Source organism: Chlorocebus sabaeus, chromosome 20 (assembly GCF_047675955.1).
Source record: "Chlorocebus sabaeus isolate Y175 chromosome 20, mChlSab1.0.hap1, whole genome shotgun sequence".
NCBI classification, from domain to species: Eukaryota; Metazoa; Chordata; class Mammalia; order Primates; family Cercopithecidae; genus Chlorocebus; species Chlorocebus sabaeus.
The window spans coordinates 73,145,870-73,163,824 of record NC_132923.1 but is presented as its reverse complement, the minus strand read 5'-3'; the positions used below and the strand labels follow the sequence as shown (position 1 = coordinate 73,163,824).

General features: G+C 43.6%; 1 long non-coding RNA gene across 1 annotated transcript in view; it reads left to right on the top strand.

Moving 5' to 3' along the window:
- The first annotated feature begins 10,158 nt into the window (after positions 1-10,158).
- Positions 10,159-17,955, top strand: part of LOC119625190 (uncharacterized) — a 28,903-nt gene continuing 21,106 nt past the window's right edge. Inside the window, exons 1-2 of the long non-coding RNA XR_012089642.1 lie at positions 10,159-10,338; positions 17,516-17,637. This is a non-coding gene — a long non-coding RNA (uncharacterized lncRNA). The remainder of the gene's footprint in view (positions 10,339-17,515; positions 17,638-17,955) is intronic.

The window sequence follows — 17,955 nt, the reverse complement described above, 5'->3', positions numbered from 1 at the left end:
CTGAGGAGTGGGGGAGCTAGCGCTGCCCTGGGGCTGTTAATTCTAAGACTTGTCTGTCCTGTCTTATACATGGATACAGCAGGTTTCCTCCATTTTAAAAAAGAAAGGCCTTAAAGCAAAGACATATGGATGCTGAGAGTCTGTTGGGCCAGTTCACCCCAAAATGAGAAGACCTTAGGGCACATAGCAGCTCTGCCACCCTGCGGTATCACCAGCCCCTAGCACGGTGCCTGGCCACAACAGGCAGCCTGTGGTTTTCCACTAAATGAATGAATCCACAACAGCACCCATTTTATTTTTATTTATTTATTTATTTATTTAACTTTTTTAAACTTTTTTAAAAATTATACTTTAAGTTCTAGGGTACATGTGCACAACGTGCAGGTTTGTTACGTATGTATACATGTGCCATGTTGGTGTGCTGTACCTATTAACTCATCATTTACATTAGGTATATCTCCTAATGCTATCCCTCCCCACTTCCCCCACCCCACAACAGGCCCCAGTGTGTGATGTTCCCCTTCCTATGTCCAAGTGTTCTCATTGTTCCATTCCCACCTATGAGTGAGAACATACGGTATTTGGTTTCTGTTCTTGCGATAGTTTGCTGAGAATGATGGTTTCCAGCTTCATCCATGTCCCTACAAAGGACATGAACTCATCCTTTTCTATGGCTGCATAGTATTCCATGGTATATATGTGCCACATTTTCTTAATCCAGCCTGCCATTGATGGACATTTGGGTTGGTTCCAAGTCTTTGCTATTGTGAATAGTGCTGCAATAAACATACGTGTGCATGTGTCTTTGTAGCAGCATGATTGATAATCCTTTGTGTATATACCCAGTAATGAGATGGCTGGGTCAAATGGTATTTCTAGTTCTAGATCCTTGAGGAATTGCCACACTGTTTTCCACAATGGTTGAACTACTTTACAGTCCCACCAACAGTGTAAAAGTGTTCCTGTTTCTCCACATTCTCTCCAGCACCTGTTGTTTCCTGACTTTTTAATGATCGCCATTCTAACTGGTGTGAGATGGTATCTCATTGTGTTTTTGATTTGCATTTCTTTGATGGTCAGTGATTTTTTCATGTGTCTGTTGGCTGCATAAATGTCTTCTTTTGAGAAGTGTCTGTTCATATCCTTCACCCACTTTTTGATGAGGTTGTTTGTTTTTTTCTTGTAAATTTGTTTGAGTTCTTTGTAGATTCCGGATATTAGCCCTTTGTCAGACAGGTAGATTGCAAAAATTTTCTCCCATTCTGTAGGTTGCCTGTTCACTCTGATGGTAGTTTCTTTTGCTGTGCAGAAGCTCTTTAGTTTTATTAGATCCCATTTGTCAATTTTGGCTCTTGTTGCCATTGCTTTTGGTGTTTTAGACATGAAGTTCTTCCCCATGCCTATGTCCTGAATGGTATTGACTAGGTTTTCTTCTAGGGTTTTTATGGTTTTAGGTCTAACATTTAAGTCTTTAATCCATCTTGAATTAATTTTTGTATAAGATGTAAGGAAGGGATCCAGTTTCAGCTTTCAACATATGGCTAGCCAGTTTTCCCAGCACCATTTATTAAATAGGGAATCCTTTCCCCATTTCTTGTTTTTGTCAGGTTTGTCAAAGATCAGATGGTTGTAGATGTGTGGTATTATTTCTGAGGGCTCTGTTCGGTTCCATTGGTCTATGTCTCTGTTTTGGTACCAGTACCACGAATAGCACCCATTTTAAAATGGCCACAGTGAAGGCTGGAGAGGTAACCCAACACGCAATGGCAGAGCACCCAAGTGCAGGTATTTCTCCACATCCCAGGCTTTTGGATACAACTATAAGACAACTTTGACTTGGGGGTCTTGGGACTCTATTGTGATGGAGATGAAGAAAAGACTTAAAATTGATAAAACCAGCTAAAGCTGGAGAGTAAACAAGATACTTGCCCAAGTCTAGAACGCTTCCTACAGATGTTCAGGAAATGCTTCCCCAGACTGATACTGTGTTTTCATCTTAGACCAGAATTAAAAGCAGTCCCTCATTTAGGAACCAAGCCAGTTGGTATGGGAGGCAACATTTTATGGTATTAGAATTGGATATCAGAATAGGTGAGGTCGAGGATGCAGCCAGAAGAGGCAGGGGATTGAGAAGAAGACCACACCCAAGCTCTTTGGCTTCAGGAAGCTTCCAGGTCACAGTGGGGACATATTTTAGCAATTGGGCACACTGATTAACTAACCTTGTCTGGATTGTAAATCTAGTTTCGTCATCTATTAGCTGCCGGCTTTGGACATTTTCTAGACTCAGCCTTAGTTCTCTCATTTACTCAGGGGGCTAATGCTCATCTCAAGGCTTTGTGAGAACAAAATGAAAGAATGGATGGATGACTTTGCACAATGTCTACAAGGAACAGTGCTGAACACACGGCTGATGTTATTCTCTCCAAGAGACTCTGATCTGTTGGGCTGCCGTCAGGATCCTCAACATCTAGCACAGTAACTGGCATAGAGCAGATCGTGAGAAAGAATGTGGAACTGGGTGAAGTCATTTGTATTCTCCCATATCAATGAACTCATCACCTTCTCACCTCCCATCCAAGAATTGGCGTCTACTTCCAACATCCTGAGCAAGTGAAACTTGAACTGAAAGTTTACATGAAGAAAACTTCATGTACCAAGTACCAAGGCTGGGGACAGATTTGCCGATTTTACCTTTGTGCCAGGCACTGTGATAAGCACTTTCTATGGAAAGTTTGATTGAATCCTAAAAACAAGTAGTAGGTTAGAATAGGCCAGAATGGTTTAATTTTACAATTTCATATGCTTGTACTCTATACATGGATTAGGGCTTATTATTTTTTACATTGTACACATGAAAACTGTGAGACATGAGAAACTAAGCAACATAACCATGGTGTCATGGACACTGTTTCTCAAACTGTAATGTGCACTGAGGACCTTGTGTAAGCGCAGATTCTGATTCAGTAAGTCTGGGAACCATCTGAGATTCTGCATTTCTCCAAGTTCCCAGGTGGTTCCTGCTGGACGGACCACATGCTTTGAGTAGGGGATTTGAATTTTTCTGACTCCCAAAGGGACTCTAGAGCTGAGATGGGGATCGGGTAAGGAGACTACCAAACAAGCATCCTGTAATATATTAATTTTTTTCATAGAGGAACTTTTCTTTGATCCAACTTTATTGCCTACTATACTTTGAGCATATGATAGGCACACATTTGCCAACCAGAAGACTCCAGGATCTTTCTCTTTTCCTTCCCACCCTCCCCTCCCCTCCCCTCCCTCCCTCCCTCCCTCCCTCCCTCCCTTCCTTCCTTCCTTCGTTTTTTCATTCTTTTTCTCTCTCTTTTTTTGGCTTCTCTTTTCCCTTTGCTTGTTATAAATTCATTAAATTTTTTTCAGATGCAAGTAATGCAAGTAGCAGAAACTGATTTTGGTTTAGTTGAGTCAAAAGGGGAATTAATTGGAAAGTCTTCCAATGTGGGCTCACAAAATTTCCAGAAAGTCTGGAAGACCATGTTTGGAACAGAGGCTAGAGCCAAGATGTATTAGTCAGGGTTCTCTAGAGGAACAGAACTAGTAGGATAGATGTATATATAAAGGGGAGTTTATTAAGGAGTATTGACTCACACCATCACAAAGTGAGGTCTCACAATAGACCGTCTGCAGGCGGAGGAGCAAGGAAGCCAGTCCGAGTCCCAAAAGTGAAGAATTTGGAGTCCAATGTTCGAAGGCAGGAAGCATTCAGCGCTGGAGAAAGATGTAGGCCAGGAGACTAAAGCAGTCTAATCTTTCCACGTTCTTCTGCCTGCTTTTATTCTGGCTGCGCTGGCAACTGATTAGGTTGTGCCCACCCAGATTAAGGTGGCTCTGACCTTCACAGTCCACTGACTCAAATGTTAATCTCCTTTGGCAACACCCTCACAGATGCACCCAGGAACAATACTTTGCATCCTTCAATCCAATCAAGTTGACACTCAATATTATCCATTACACAAGACAACTCCAGAGGGTCAAGAAGCTGGAGCCCCAGCTTTCACTGTCTGGAAGGTGCTGTGTCTGGGGCATGGCCTCCTGATGGAAGCCTGGAATCTCCAGCCAAGCTTACCCCTGGGTCTGTGTCCTTCACCCCCAAAACTACTACTATAAAATAACTCTAATGACCTTCCAAGTTTCACCATCCCCCCATGAGTCAAAGAGTATTCAATTGGCTGATGTTGGCTTACATGCCAGGTCTGTGGCTGCCAGGTGACCAGGAGAAGGAGGCAGGGCACTGTCCCCTTTGTTCCCCTAATGGAAAGGAAGATTGATGCTAGACAGCACAACCTGCAAATGTCCATCACAGCTATGCATGACTAGTTTCTTTGATTCTGCCTTCTAGAAAAAAAAAAAAAATAACTCAACTGCCCTGCAGTTACCAAGAACCTCAAAGAAAAAAGTGAAAAGCACAGCCTGAGAGTCTGAGAGCTTAATCACCTTGATTTAAACAACATCAGACATTCAATTCTGCTCAGCTACAGGAAAAAGAGGAAAAGGGAAAAAATAGTTTTTTCCCTGATTTTAGAATCTGCTGATGAAAATTCGGAAGCACTTCTTGGTGATGAAACCAAACGTGGCTTTCTGCAGCTTGCCACGAGCTGAGAGACATAGAAAATCTTCCTCTCTTGGCCAGGCGGGGTGGTTCATGCCTGTAATCCTAGCAGTTTATTTGGGAGGCCAAGGCGGACGGATTGCTTGAGCTCAGGAGTTTGAGACCAGCTTGGGCAACATAGTGAGACTTCGTCTCAAAAAAAAAAAAAAAAAAAAAAAAAAAAATTAAAATCTCCTTCTGGGGCTCCCTTCCTTCCTTCCTTTCACACTTTAATTTCCACATACATGTATTCAATGAACATTTATTGTGTAACTACTCTGTCTCCAGACCTGTGCTAGGTGCATAGGAAACAATGATGAGAAATAGAATTCCTTAGGAGAAGCTCTGATGGAGTGAAATTGTAGGATATGAATATGATACAATGAAAGTAAGGGTTGCCATAAAATTAGGGAGGGCTCCGAGAATTGGGGAAAGGTTTTTATTCAGGTGAGTAAACTGAGCCTGCCACTGGCTGGCAGATTTACTGTTGAAAACAAAATGTTCTTAGCTACAAAAGCAACTGAATATTTTCAAGGCAAAAAGCCTCCACGCCCTAGCTTTATAGAACAAGTCACCTTCCGTTTGTCACCAGTAGACGGCGACAACACGACGGATTAAAGCTGGTCCTTAGTGAAGGAAACCAACAGGCAACATCTAACTTCCTATGTAAGAGCTGGAAAAATAGTCTGGCAGTAAATTCTTTTCTTTCTTTCTTTCTTTCTTTTCCCTTGTACAAAGCTATTTCAAAACTTTACAATCTGTTCTCAGGGAGTAGGCTCTTATGTTAGTGAGGAAGGAAATTCACATAAAGAAATCAGGGCCAGTGTAAAACCAATAGGACTTAGGCTGTAATAAAAGTCTAGGGGACCAAAAACCTAACAAAAATATTCTTCATTGTTAAGATATAATGTATTTCTATGCACCAATTGATTAACGGTATTTATAGAGCAACTACTTAGTGGCGTTCTAAGGACTCAGAGGTGTTCAAAAAAGGTGACCCTTCAAGAGAAATATGAATTTCAAGGTTTTTCTTTTTTTCTTTTAAGCACATGACATTTTTATTTTGGGCTGTACTTTATAAGGTGTGAAAAGTAAATAGGATTTGCAATCACCATTTCTGCAGTGTAACTTTGGGCTGCTGGTTGATACAAACACCCCCATACTCAAAAAAATGCAAAATTATTTCTGTAGTTGAGTCATCTTGTTAGTCAACCATTTAATCAATACAGCATAAGCACTCATGTGTTGGGATACTGAGGTTTCGAAGGCACATTTTCTGTCAAGAAGGAAATTGCGATCCAGCTAGAGAAGAAAAACATGGGAACAAACATATTATTTAATAACAAGTAAAGGGCCTGGTGTGGTGGTTCACACCTGTAATCCCAGCACTTTGGGAGTCCGAGGTGGGTGAATCACTCAAGGTCAGGAGTTCAAGATCAGCCTGGCCAATATGGTAATGGGCTGAGACTGACTCAAAAAAAAAAAAAAAAAAAAGAGAGAGAAATAATATGAGGATTGCCACTTAAAAGGCACTCCAACATATTGCAAACCCTGTGAGACCAGAGACCATTTTGACTTGTTCATCAAACACCTTTCAAAGAGCTGGCATTTAGCATAAGTTCTAAGCATATTTACAGAGTCAATGAATCAACACACGAATGAATACCATCTAAAGGGTAAAGAATAATTCATTAATGAAATGATATGAGGGCCAGTCTTGGTGGCTTACACCTGTAATCCCAGCACTTTGGGAGGCTGAGGCAGGTAGATCACTTGAGGTCTGGAGTTCGAGACCAGCCTCGCCAATATGGCAAAGCCCTATCTCTACTAAAAATATAAAAATTAGCCAGGCATGGTGGTGGGTGCCTGGAATCCCAGCTACTCTGGAGACTGAGGCAGGAGAATTGCTTGAACCTGGGAGGCAGAGGTTGCAGTGAGCAGAGATCGTGCTACTGCCCTCCAGCCTGAGTGACAGAGCGAGACTCTGCCTCAAAACAAAAACAAAAACAAACCAAGGAAAAGAATCAAGTGAGTGGTGGTTTGGATGGACAGTTGGGTGATGGAAGGCTGTCTAGAGCAGGGGGTGAAGCATGGGCTTTCAGATCAGGGGATATCTGGCTCCACCTGTGCTTGGGGATGACCCTGGGCCAGTCATCATCCTCACTGAGAAGCCAGTAGGGCTGGGTTTGATCCTGGATGCATGACCTAATCTCTATGAGAATTTGAATCAGTTCACCATTCTGAGCCTCAGGTTTCTGGTCAGTTCAGTTAAAATGATAGTAACAGTACCAACTTAATGGGGTTGCTGTGAGGATAATCTAGATAATCCATGGAAAGAATTTAACCCACTGTCTACTACACGATTAGCTCTTATGTTGATGGGGATTTCATTCCCTCTTCTGAAAACTGGGGATAACAATAGCCCACATTTAATAGGCCTCTTGTAAAGATTAAGTAATAAATGTAAACATATTTTACATGTATTACATGTGTTACATATAAATAATGCATGAATGTAAATTGCCAAGCACAGTTCTTAGCATACAATAAGTATTCAAGAACTGCTGCTAGTGAAAGTGAAGACCACTTATGCTAGGGTAGTCAGGGGAGGCTTCTTGGAGGAAAAGAGGCTTGAAGGATGAATCATCTTTGGAAAGAATACAGAAGCAGGCATTCTAGTGGGGGCCCGGGCATATAAGCAAGTCATGGAGCTAGAAATATGAAAGATGTGTGCTCGAGAAAAAACAGAATCCCTAAAGGAAGCACCTGATCAAATCAGAAACTTAGAAAGGTCGTTAGACTCAAGGATGGTCATGCTTGCAGCAGCCAAAATTGAGACTGGGTCATGAAATGAATCACTTCAACAAGCCACTTCCCTCTCTGGGCCTCAGCTTCTGGGATGGTAGGGTTAGACAGGAGTGGTTCCTCATCAGGGACTCTTTCAGTGCTAACATTCTGTAAATACAAGTTTGTTCCCACAGTGCAGTGTGAGCACACATGTTTATGCAGCCCCGGAGGACTTTAAAATTGATGTGTGAATGTCTTCAGTGCTTACACCATGGAGGCTAGGTTTCCTTCAAGCCATTCATTCATTCATTCATTTTTCTAAATATTTACTAAGCTCTGACTATGTGCAAACCACTATTCTACATGCCAGGGCTTGCTTTCTAAAAGCAAGATCTGACTGCATCCCAGCCCTGCTTACTTACTTTCAATGACTTCTGGTTGACAAGCGCAAACTCCGGGCCACATAAACTATGTCCTTCTCTATTGCCATGCCTTGCTTTTGTTCCTGCAGTTTCCTCTCTCTAGATTGTCCCTCCAAGTCGTCTAGACTGGCCAGCATCTAATGATCCAGATTCCTTTAAAATTTCCCTTCCCTTCTGAAGCCATCACCAAATCTGCTTGTCCCTTGTCCCTAACCCACACTGGTGTAACGCTTTCTTCTCTGTGCTCACACAGCACTTTGTATCACCTCTGGTTACTGTGCTTGTCACTTTTTCAGTTCATTGTTTTTGTGGCTTTCTTTCCTGCTAGATTTTGAAAACAATGAGGCAGGAACAGTGTTTTATTCATCTTTGAAACCTCAGCACCTGGCGTACTGCTTGGCACATGAGCAATAATTAAACATTTGATGAATAAGTTTGTTGAAGCTTTGGAAGTGGATGAGAATGGTGATATGAATCATATGACAATAATAGTGACTATTTTATATCATGTACTTCTTACACACCAAATTCTGAGCCAAGTGCTCTACATTCATGATCTGTTTAGTTTTAATCCTCACAACATGCTGTGAGGTAGGGGATAGGGGGTTGGTGAGACATCTGTCTCTGGAGTTACAGAGGCCAGAGTTTGAATTCTGGTTCCATGAGTTCCTTGTACACTCTTGTACTTTGTGCCTTGCAGTAGGGGACTTGGTTAAGGAGATGAGTGGGGCTAAATGCTCCCTCTGCTTACCAAACCAAGTACTCTGAAATGGGGTTGCACCTGCCCAGAGGAAAGTTAGTGCCTGCCCATAGGCTGCCCTTTTTGGAAGTGGATGAGAATGGTGATTTCATATTTGAAAAAGGGCACCCTATGGGCAGGCACTGGTCTTGTCTAGCTCCAACCCATGCCAGCTGTGTGGCATTGTACAACTTACTTAACCCTGCTTTTTGCCTAGCCTTTCTCGTCTTTATAATGAGATTATGACACCACTAACCTCATCAAGTTTTTATTAGGGTTAGGCAGGATAATGCATGTGGTATGCTTGGCACTTGTCTCAGATACATATCCCATAGATGTTAGTTTTTATTATTAGTAGCAATAATAGCCCTATTTGCCAAATAAGCAAATTTAGGAGAAAAGAGTTGGCTGAGAGCAGAATTTGGGGGCACTCCTCCATTTAGAGGCAGCAGAAAGAACCAGGAGAGAGAAGGGCTGAAAACATGTGCAAGGGTGAGTTAGAGGAGAGGCCGGTCAGGTATCAGGAACTTCTGAAAGATTAAGCTGGAAAAAGCCTGCGAACAGTCCCCTGGACTTACAGTTAGAGATCACTAATGATCTTTGAATGAGAAGTGTCATGACAGCAGTGGGAGAGGAAGCCAGATTGCTGTGGGCTAAGGTGTCAATGAGTGGTAAGGCAGAAATAGTAACTCTGACCTATTCATCAGAAATTAACTTGTGAAATGCTTGTTTCTGTGCCCCCAAATTCATATGTTGACATCCCCAACCCTAAGGTGATGGTATTAGGAGGTGGGGCATTTGGGAGGTGATTAGATCATGAGGTTGGAGCCCTCACTGATGAAATTAGTGCCCTTATAAAAGAAGCCTGAGGCTAGGCGCAGTAGCTCACACCTGTAATCCCAGCTACTCAGGAGGCTGAAGCAGGAGAATCACTTGAACCTGGAGGAGTGGAGGTTGCAGTGAGCCGAGATAGCACCACTTCACTCCAGTGTGGGTGAAAGAGCGAAACTCCATCTTAAAAAAAAAAAAAGAAGCCTGACTGAGACAGACTTCTTGCCCCTTCTGCCATGTGGAAGGTGCTGTCTATGAGCCAAAAACTGGGCTCCCACCAGACACTGAATCTGCCTTGGTCTTGGACTTTTTCAGCCTCCAGAACTGTAAGAAACAAATTCTTGTTGTTTATAAGCTACTAGGTTATGATATTTTGTTATAGAAGCCCAACCAGACTAAGACATGAAGGGTCAGAGACAAATAGGTCAGTTGCTTTAGGGGGATTCAAATTGATAAACACCTTCCACAGACTTTATTTCTTTTTTTAAAATTTTATCCACATGCTTTATTTTAGGTGATAGGTATCCCCTTCAAAGGACCAGATCAAGGGAGCTCTAGGGAGACATGGACCCCTGCCCAAACCCCATATCTATCTGGAGGATCTGGCCATCTCTCCATCTCTCCAGACTCCTGGGATGATAAGAAGGACGATTTATCTCAACTACTCAAACACTGAATGGGACTCTCTTGTATTTAAGGAGAGAAGAGTGCTGAATGTATTTTTTTTTTTTTTTTTTTTTTAGGCAGAGTACAGTCAACAGAATACAAAGCGATAGAAGGATGATGTCAATGACCCAGGTGGATGGATTCATCCTGATGGGTGGTGGGGATGGAGAATGCAAGGGAGAAGACAAATAGACAAGTCAAGGATGCAGCAGAATGAAAATGAAGGACTCTCTGATGGTCTGTCTTTCTTGGAACAGAAAAAGGTAAGGTCTGCGGAGAGTTCAGGGAGCAAAAGGTGAAGGGCCATACACTAGTCAGGACAGGTTAAATGCTGCAACAAACAATCCCCAAGTTTTAGTGGCTTACTATAATGAAAGTTTATTTCTCTTCATATCAAGTCCAGACAACATGGGGTTGGCAGGAGCCTCTGCTCCATGCAGTGATCAAGGATCCAGGATCCATCCATTTTATGGCTCCCTCATTTTGTAGGGCCTCAAAGTCCTTTTCTGAACCTTTTTCATCTGCTGGCAAAAGCAAGAAGAAAGAAGATGTGGAGGATAGTGTAGGAGATTTTATAGGCTACTCCTGGAGGTGTCGCACATCACTTTTGCTTGTGTTTTATTGGCTAAACTTCAGTCACATGATGAATCTTAACTGCAAGGGAGGCTAGGAAGCATCATCAAACAGTGTGCACAATACCATCTTGTCTGTGTCCTCAGTGCCCAGTGCCTTGCACAATGTCTGTGCAATAGTGGATACTCAGAAACATCACTGAATAAGTACATAGGTGAACATGATCTCATTTGGTCCTCCCTATTCTAGGTTCAAAGACAACATAGACCTAATGTCCTAGATATGATCTAAAGGTTGGGCTTATGCTTAGAGCTGGTCTTCCTATGATGCTGATGTACTGCAGGGATCCATTCATACTCTTTGCACTGGTATGTTTGCTAGTTGGGGTTAGACCTGAAGTCTGTAGTTAGTGAATCTAGCAGAATTATACTGCCTTCCTCTCAGGGAAAGAAATATCAGGTCTTTTCTTTCAAAGCGCAGCACTATAACAAGTTGAGCGAATGTTTCTACAAGTACATTAACCAACCACAATTTCCAGTTCAAATATGAGATAACCAGCCCATGATTTGGCTAACCAGATCCTACCTAAGCCATCCAGCCCCTTGCTAAACTAGCAAGTCCCAAGATGAATGGACATGTTACTGACTGAACTAACAAGTCCCCATTTAAGCTAACTAGTTCCTACGGCCACAAGGTACCGCTGATTCGACCGTGTCCTACAGAGAAAGTTTAAAACCCAGGACTGGGGTTAATCTTCTCCATGACCTTTATACTGATGCTTTTTATGGATAACGTGCACTCTAGAAGGGGAAGGAAAGCTGGTGATGTGAGTCATAACTTTTCTAAAGGTCAAATAAAGGGCTCTTTATCAGGCTGGCGAAGCTTGCCTGCAAGTGCAGCACGATGCGGAACCGTGTCGGGCAGGGAATGCCAAGGATATTTTTATGAACAACTCCAGAGCCATCAACAATGTGGGTCTGGTGCAGAGATTCCCATATTTGCAGATGATATTTCATGAGCCAGGGTGCCTGTGAATGAGAGTGAGTGCCAACAAGCCCAAGAAAGAGAAGGAAGCAGAGGCAGGCAGTTCTAAAACAAGTCGGCGTTTCAGGCCTGTGGAGACACAGGAGCTGAGGCTGACATCTCTAACTCACTCAGTCTGGTGTGGGGCAGTAGAGGCAGCGCTAGGTAGCAGGGTGTTGGGTGGATGGGAAGTGGGTAGGGTGTCCTAGTGCCAGGAGTCCTGCCCAGACAGTAGAAGGCAGCTGGGCCCTTAAGGATAAGAGTTCTGATGGCAAGGAGACAGGCATCCCATTCAAAGGGTAGATCCGTGGAGCCCTCAGGGAACATGGACCACCCCCTGCCTAAACCCCAAGTCATCTGGAAAATCTGGCCATCTCTCCAGCCTCCTGAGATGACAAGGAGGATGAATTTCCTCAACCACCCAACTCCAGACAGGATTGTGTCCTGTCTCATGATAAGGCAACTCATTTCAAAGCAATTTAAGGTCCAGGCTTTGGAGTCAGTGGGTTCTAAGTCCCCAGTTACCACCTAGTAGCTATGTGGCCGTGGGCAATTCATTCAACCTCTCTGGGCTTCAGTTTCCTCTTCTATAGAATAGTGATACTATTTTGCAGGTTAGTGAAGATTTATTTAATGAGATTGTGCATGAAAAAAGCGTAACCAACTGCCCAGAAAGCAGTAGGTACGTAATATTCAAGTTTGATTTCCTTCCCCTCAAGCCTGGCTTGGCGCTCTCTGGACCAGGCTTAGGCCTTCCCTTGTCACAGTGGAGCCTTGGATAGGCATGTGGCATCACTTCTACAGTGCCCACTTTGACTGCCTGCCCAGCAGACATGGGATCCTGCCTTGCTTCCCTGGCCCATGTGGGCCTGCTGATGGCTCCAACCTCCCTGGCAGGAGTTCTCAGGCTATGATCATTCTGAGATCATTCAGGCTTGTGGAGACACAGCAGGTAAGGCCTCATTCTCAGGCTATGATCAGGACTCATGCCCAGCATACTTATTCTTGGAAATAGCACAGTACAGGCAGGCAAGGTACTGGCAGGTATGGATCAAGGCTGGGAACCTCTGCCAGACTTCACGTAAACAACTAAATCTTGCTCATGAATGAAGGCAGTTGTGGCTGGGCTGACCTCTCCCCCACGTCTCTTTCTAACAATGTCCAAATTAATGTTCTCCAGCTCTGCAGAGGAAATATTCTAAAGCATAGTAGTTTGACCTAAAGAAGGACTAAAAGTCAGACAAAAGTTCTACCATGTAATTTATATGTGCTGAGCTGATGTGGATGGGAATATGTTGGTGGTCAACCAGGGAGCCTTCTACATTCTTGAGTCAAATTGGAGTGGTATTTATTGTGGTCTAGGGAACTCTTTGGACAGGCAAGACTCCAGGCCAGTGTTTATGACAATGGGGGATCTCTAGATCACCTTTCCCAGGACATCCAGGGATGCTTGTGCACACGTGCACACTACATTTTAGGAACTCTATTTCTTCCTTCTTTTTTTTTTTTTTTTTGTTTGTTTTTTGTTTCTTGAGATGGAGTCTCGCTCTGTTGCCCAGGCTGGAGTGCAGCAGTGTGATCTCGGCTCACTGCAACCTCCACCTCCTGAGCTCAAGCGATTCTCCTGCCTTAGTCTCCCGAGTAACTGGGATTATAGGCACGTGCCAGCACACCTGGCTGATTTTTGTATTTTTAGTAGAGATGAGGTTCCACCATGTTGGCCAGGCTGGTCTTGAACTCCTGACCTCAAATGATCTGCCTGCTTTGGCCTCCCAAAGTGCTGGGACTACAGGCGTGAGCCACCGCACCCGGCCCATCCATCGTTCTTGACTCCATCTCCATCCTTCTCCACTCACTCTGCACCAGCCACCATGGTCTTCCCAACTTGAACACTCTAATCATACCCTTGGAGCCTTTGTTTTCACTCCTCCTCTTGTCTGGGAACTCTTTCTTCCCTCATCTCCTTCAGGACTCATCAGAGAGCGTCTCACTGACCATCCTTTATAAAATGGCACCCCCGCAAACTACTATTTCCTTATCATGGTGATGTTTCTTCTTACAACTTAGCTTCAGACTTATTACTACTTATTTTTTGTTCACTGTCTGTCTCCTACAAAATCAAGCTCCATGAAGACAGGTTTTCATTTTCATTTTGTTCACTGTTGTTTGCTCAGTTCTTAAAACAGCGAGGCCCCTAGTAGGCCTTTAATACTTGGTCAATAGATGTGGGACTTGACCTTCAATTTGGCCTGTTGTCCATATATGGTGAATTAGGTAGAAAGCTATCATTAATCTCTTTACACAGATGAGGAAACTGAAGTTCAGAGAGGTTAAGTGACTTGCCCAGGGTCAGTAACTAGTTAGAGAGAAGGTCATAACCAGAACCCAGATGTCTTGAATCTCAATATTATGCAAATGATGTGAGTCATTTGTGCCTCCTTAATTCTTCAGCACATTTCCCAAAGGACATCATATTGTGTTGCCTTAAAGACTGCCTTTAAATGGAGCACTGACATTTAAGCTTGATTGATTCTGCTCACAGACTTCTCAGAAATTAGAATTTAGAGGTAATAGGCAGAGACTAGTGCTTTTTAGTACAAACCACTTTTCAGTTTGTCCAGCATCTACTCTGAACTCTGTTTATTCCAGGTCTAATGCAGAAAATACATGCACTAAAAAACAAATTAAAAATAAATGATAAGTGAGTTAGAAACTGCCTGGGGCTGTCAGGAACTTATGCACCGTGCTCTGTGGGTTTTGAGTAAATATTTGCTTTGCAAGTCAGGAAGCAGTATGTATTTATCGAGGCAGTCTCCGGCTGAAGGGCACACATGCTACTTCTGAGGCTTAGCGCAATCTTTCCAGAGAAGATTGCACGCGGGCCTAAGCACCACGGCCTTCTGCAGAGAGGAGGCAGCTTGGCATCAGAGACCCGGGTTCTCGTTTGAATTCTGCCCCTCTCTTGTTGGGCAAATTTGGGCAACTTACTGCTCTCTCTGGACCTTTTTGCCCTTAGCATCCTATGACTTTAATACAGGCCTGAAAGACTTTTATTAAAATAAAAATAGTTAGAAAGAATAATAAGACCTAGTATTTGATAGCACAACAGGGTGACTGTAGTCAATAATAATTTCATTGAACATTTAGAAATAATATAAAGAGTATAATTCGATTGTATAATTTTGCAATTATACAATACAATTACACAGATGAGGAAACTGCAGTTCAGAGAGGTTAAGTGACTTGCCCAGGGTCCCCAACTAGTTAGAGAGGAGGTCATAAGCAGAACCCAGACATCTTAACACAAGACGTAAATACTTGAAGGGATGGATACCCCCTTTTCCATGACGTGATTATTAAACATTGCATGCCTATATTGAAGTATCTCATGTACCTCATAAATATATACACCTACTATGTACCCACAAAAAAAAAAAGAAATAATAAAATAATTAAAAGTAAAAATTAAGAAATCGTTTTGTGGTCAGGAAATGGTTCAGATGTGAGGGGCGGGGAAGAGGTTGTGAGTGCTTTTCTGTCTCTTTCTTCTTCTATCTTTTCCATTGCGTTAACTCTTTTCTTTCTTGTTTTTACTCTCAATTCAAGCATCTCTTTCTCTAAGCACTTGTAACCAATGCCAGAACTTCCTGAGGGCCTTTGCTGTGTTCTTAAACAACAGCTAGTACCTGTGCCAAAAACAATCTGGGCTTGCAGGATAAGTGTTCGGCTATGTGGGGTGATGCAGTGGGCAGCGCCTAGAGTTTCCTCTGTCTAAAACATCACTCATCAGATCACACAGTGGCAAAGATGCTCACTGAACACGTTCACTCGGCAGCTGCATATTGAGCTCCTTCCAGAGGGATATGTCAGCCAACAGAGCTCAGCCTGGCCCTAGCGAAGCATAAGGTCTGGCAATGGAGAGATGGTTAGGGAATCAGCCCGAGTTCATGCTCCCGTGAAACTACTACAGGGAGCTGTAGCCACAGGAGGGGCAACTCCTTCCAGTCTCAGTCTTGGCAAAAACCCTGGCGAACCTTTCCAAGGTATAATATGTGGCCTCTAAAACAAGATCTGAAATTATTCAGATAATTTCAGATAATAACTTCAGAAAGCTGAAGTTATTCAGGCAAAGGTGAGGAGGGAGAAAGTGTTCCGGGCTGAAGGTATATGTAAATGCAGAGGCCAGGCTGGGGGTGGATGAATTCAAAGAAGGCAGAGAGCAGGGGGCTGGAGTGGGAGAGCGGGGCAGGAGATGAAATTAGAGAGGAAAGGGGATGGGCTGGGTCTTGCCTAGAGCCTTGTGAGCACTTGAAACAGTTTGGGCTGGCCGGGCACAGTGGCTCACGCCTATAATCCCAACACTTTGGGAGGCTGAGGCAGGTGGATCACTTGAGGTCAGGAGTTCCAGACCAGCCTGGCCCACATGGTTAAATCCAGTCTCTACTAAAAAAAAAAAAAAAACAACAAAAACAAAAACCAAAAATTAGCTAGGTGTGGTGACACATACCTGCAGTCCCAGCTACTCGGGAGACTGAGGCAGGAGAATCATTTGAACCTGGGAGGCAGAGGTTGCAGTGAGCCGAGATTGTGCCACTGCACTCCAGTCTGGGCTACAGAGCCAAACTCCGTCTCAAAAAAAAAAAAAAAAAAAAAAAGTTTGGGCTCTGTGCCCAGGGCAGTGGGCAGTTCCTGGAGCTTGGGAATGTCACATTCAGATCTGTACTTTAGCAAGGTCACTCCCCACCTCTGCAGAGTGTACAGCCCCTCTCTGGAGGGAGGCAAGGCTGGAAAACCAGAGACTGGGTGACCGGGTGAGAGAAATCATAGAGCAGAGGAATCTTTTGACTCCAAGAGCAGGTCCAGGCTGTGGAGCTTCCAGAACAGGTTTTGTCTGCTGTTCTTTCTCAAACCCCCATGGTTCCTTTTCTCCATGTGGCCACAGCATTCTCAAACTTGATTTTAATACATTCTGGGGTTTTGTCACATTAGAACAATGGGATACAACCCCTTTGAGCATGAGAACTGTTTCTTAACGTAAAAGACTTCACCCCCACGTCACTGTTCTGGTGCTTTTAGTGTCTGTTAATTGAGAAAATAAGGAACAAAGCCTCCAGGAGATGGAGGCACACTTGAGAATTACGCCCATATCTGTATGGGAGCCAGGATTTAACCAGTCTGTTGACATGGCTGTTGTAATGTACGCATCTCTGGAGCCATCTGAAAGAACTCTGCATCCCCCGCCCCCAAGGGATTGGGAACCGTTTTGCTGGAACATGTGTGTTAAGAAGCCACATAGACATCTGTCCCCAGAGTGCAGTGCATGGCTGCCTTCTCTGTAAACCGTGGGGTGCATAAACTCAGCTGGTTCTAATTGCACAGGGTATGCCATATTGTTGCCCGATGTAATGTCAATTTTTATTTATTTGTGTTTGTGAAAAGCAGGGCTGATTAGACCACTTAAAACTACACAGGCTGGTTAGAGCCAGGCTGGCGTTAGTGATTTCAGCTGCCCTCCCCAAAGTCATTAGTGCTCCCAGCTCTCAGCCTCCCTCTGAGAATGTAAACTAGGGGCCTTGTGCTATCATGATTTCTATTTCATCCTGACTCTTATAAACTACCATATAAAAAGCAGCCGCTGATGGTTTTTTTACATTTCAATTTCATTTTGAGGCTTGGAAAATCACAAAATAAAAATAGCCCTGAGAGTGGAAAGTTTGGGGGAGTTTGTTTAGCTTTCTTTGAAATACACTTTGTGAAGAAATGTCAGTCATGAGATCTCTGTTGGTGGAGTGCTTTACTGTTGGTGTACTTTTTTTACATCGCTTTCTCCTGTGTAATCCTAAGGGAGAGGCTGTGAGGTGTGAATGATTACTATCCTCATTCTGCAAATGAGACAGAAGCTCAGAGAGATGAAAACTCTGGCCTGGGACAAGATGGCATGACCAGGAATGGCAGAGTCAGTCCAGGTAAATCCTTACCCCAAATCCTGGCCTCCCCTTACCATCTTACGTCTCTCCATGCCTGGTTCCCGCCTTCCTCCTTCCTCAGGTGTCCAGACCGTGTCTGGACAAGCATAGGCTCTGGCTTAGTCACCGGGCAACTTCCTCCCTGCCAAGAAACCTACTGCTCGGTATAAGACTATTTACTTACAGACCCTCTGGGTCCCCTTGCAGGTGGCCAGTTCCTTGAGGACAGGGCATTTGACTTTTGTCACCCCATGTCCTTAGGACCCAGAACAGGGTTTAGTACATAGCAGATACTTGGTAAATGTCCTCCAAATGGAA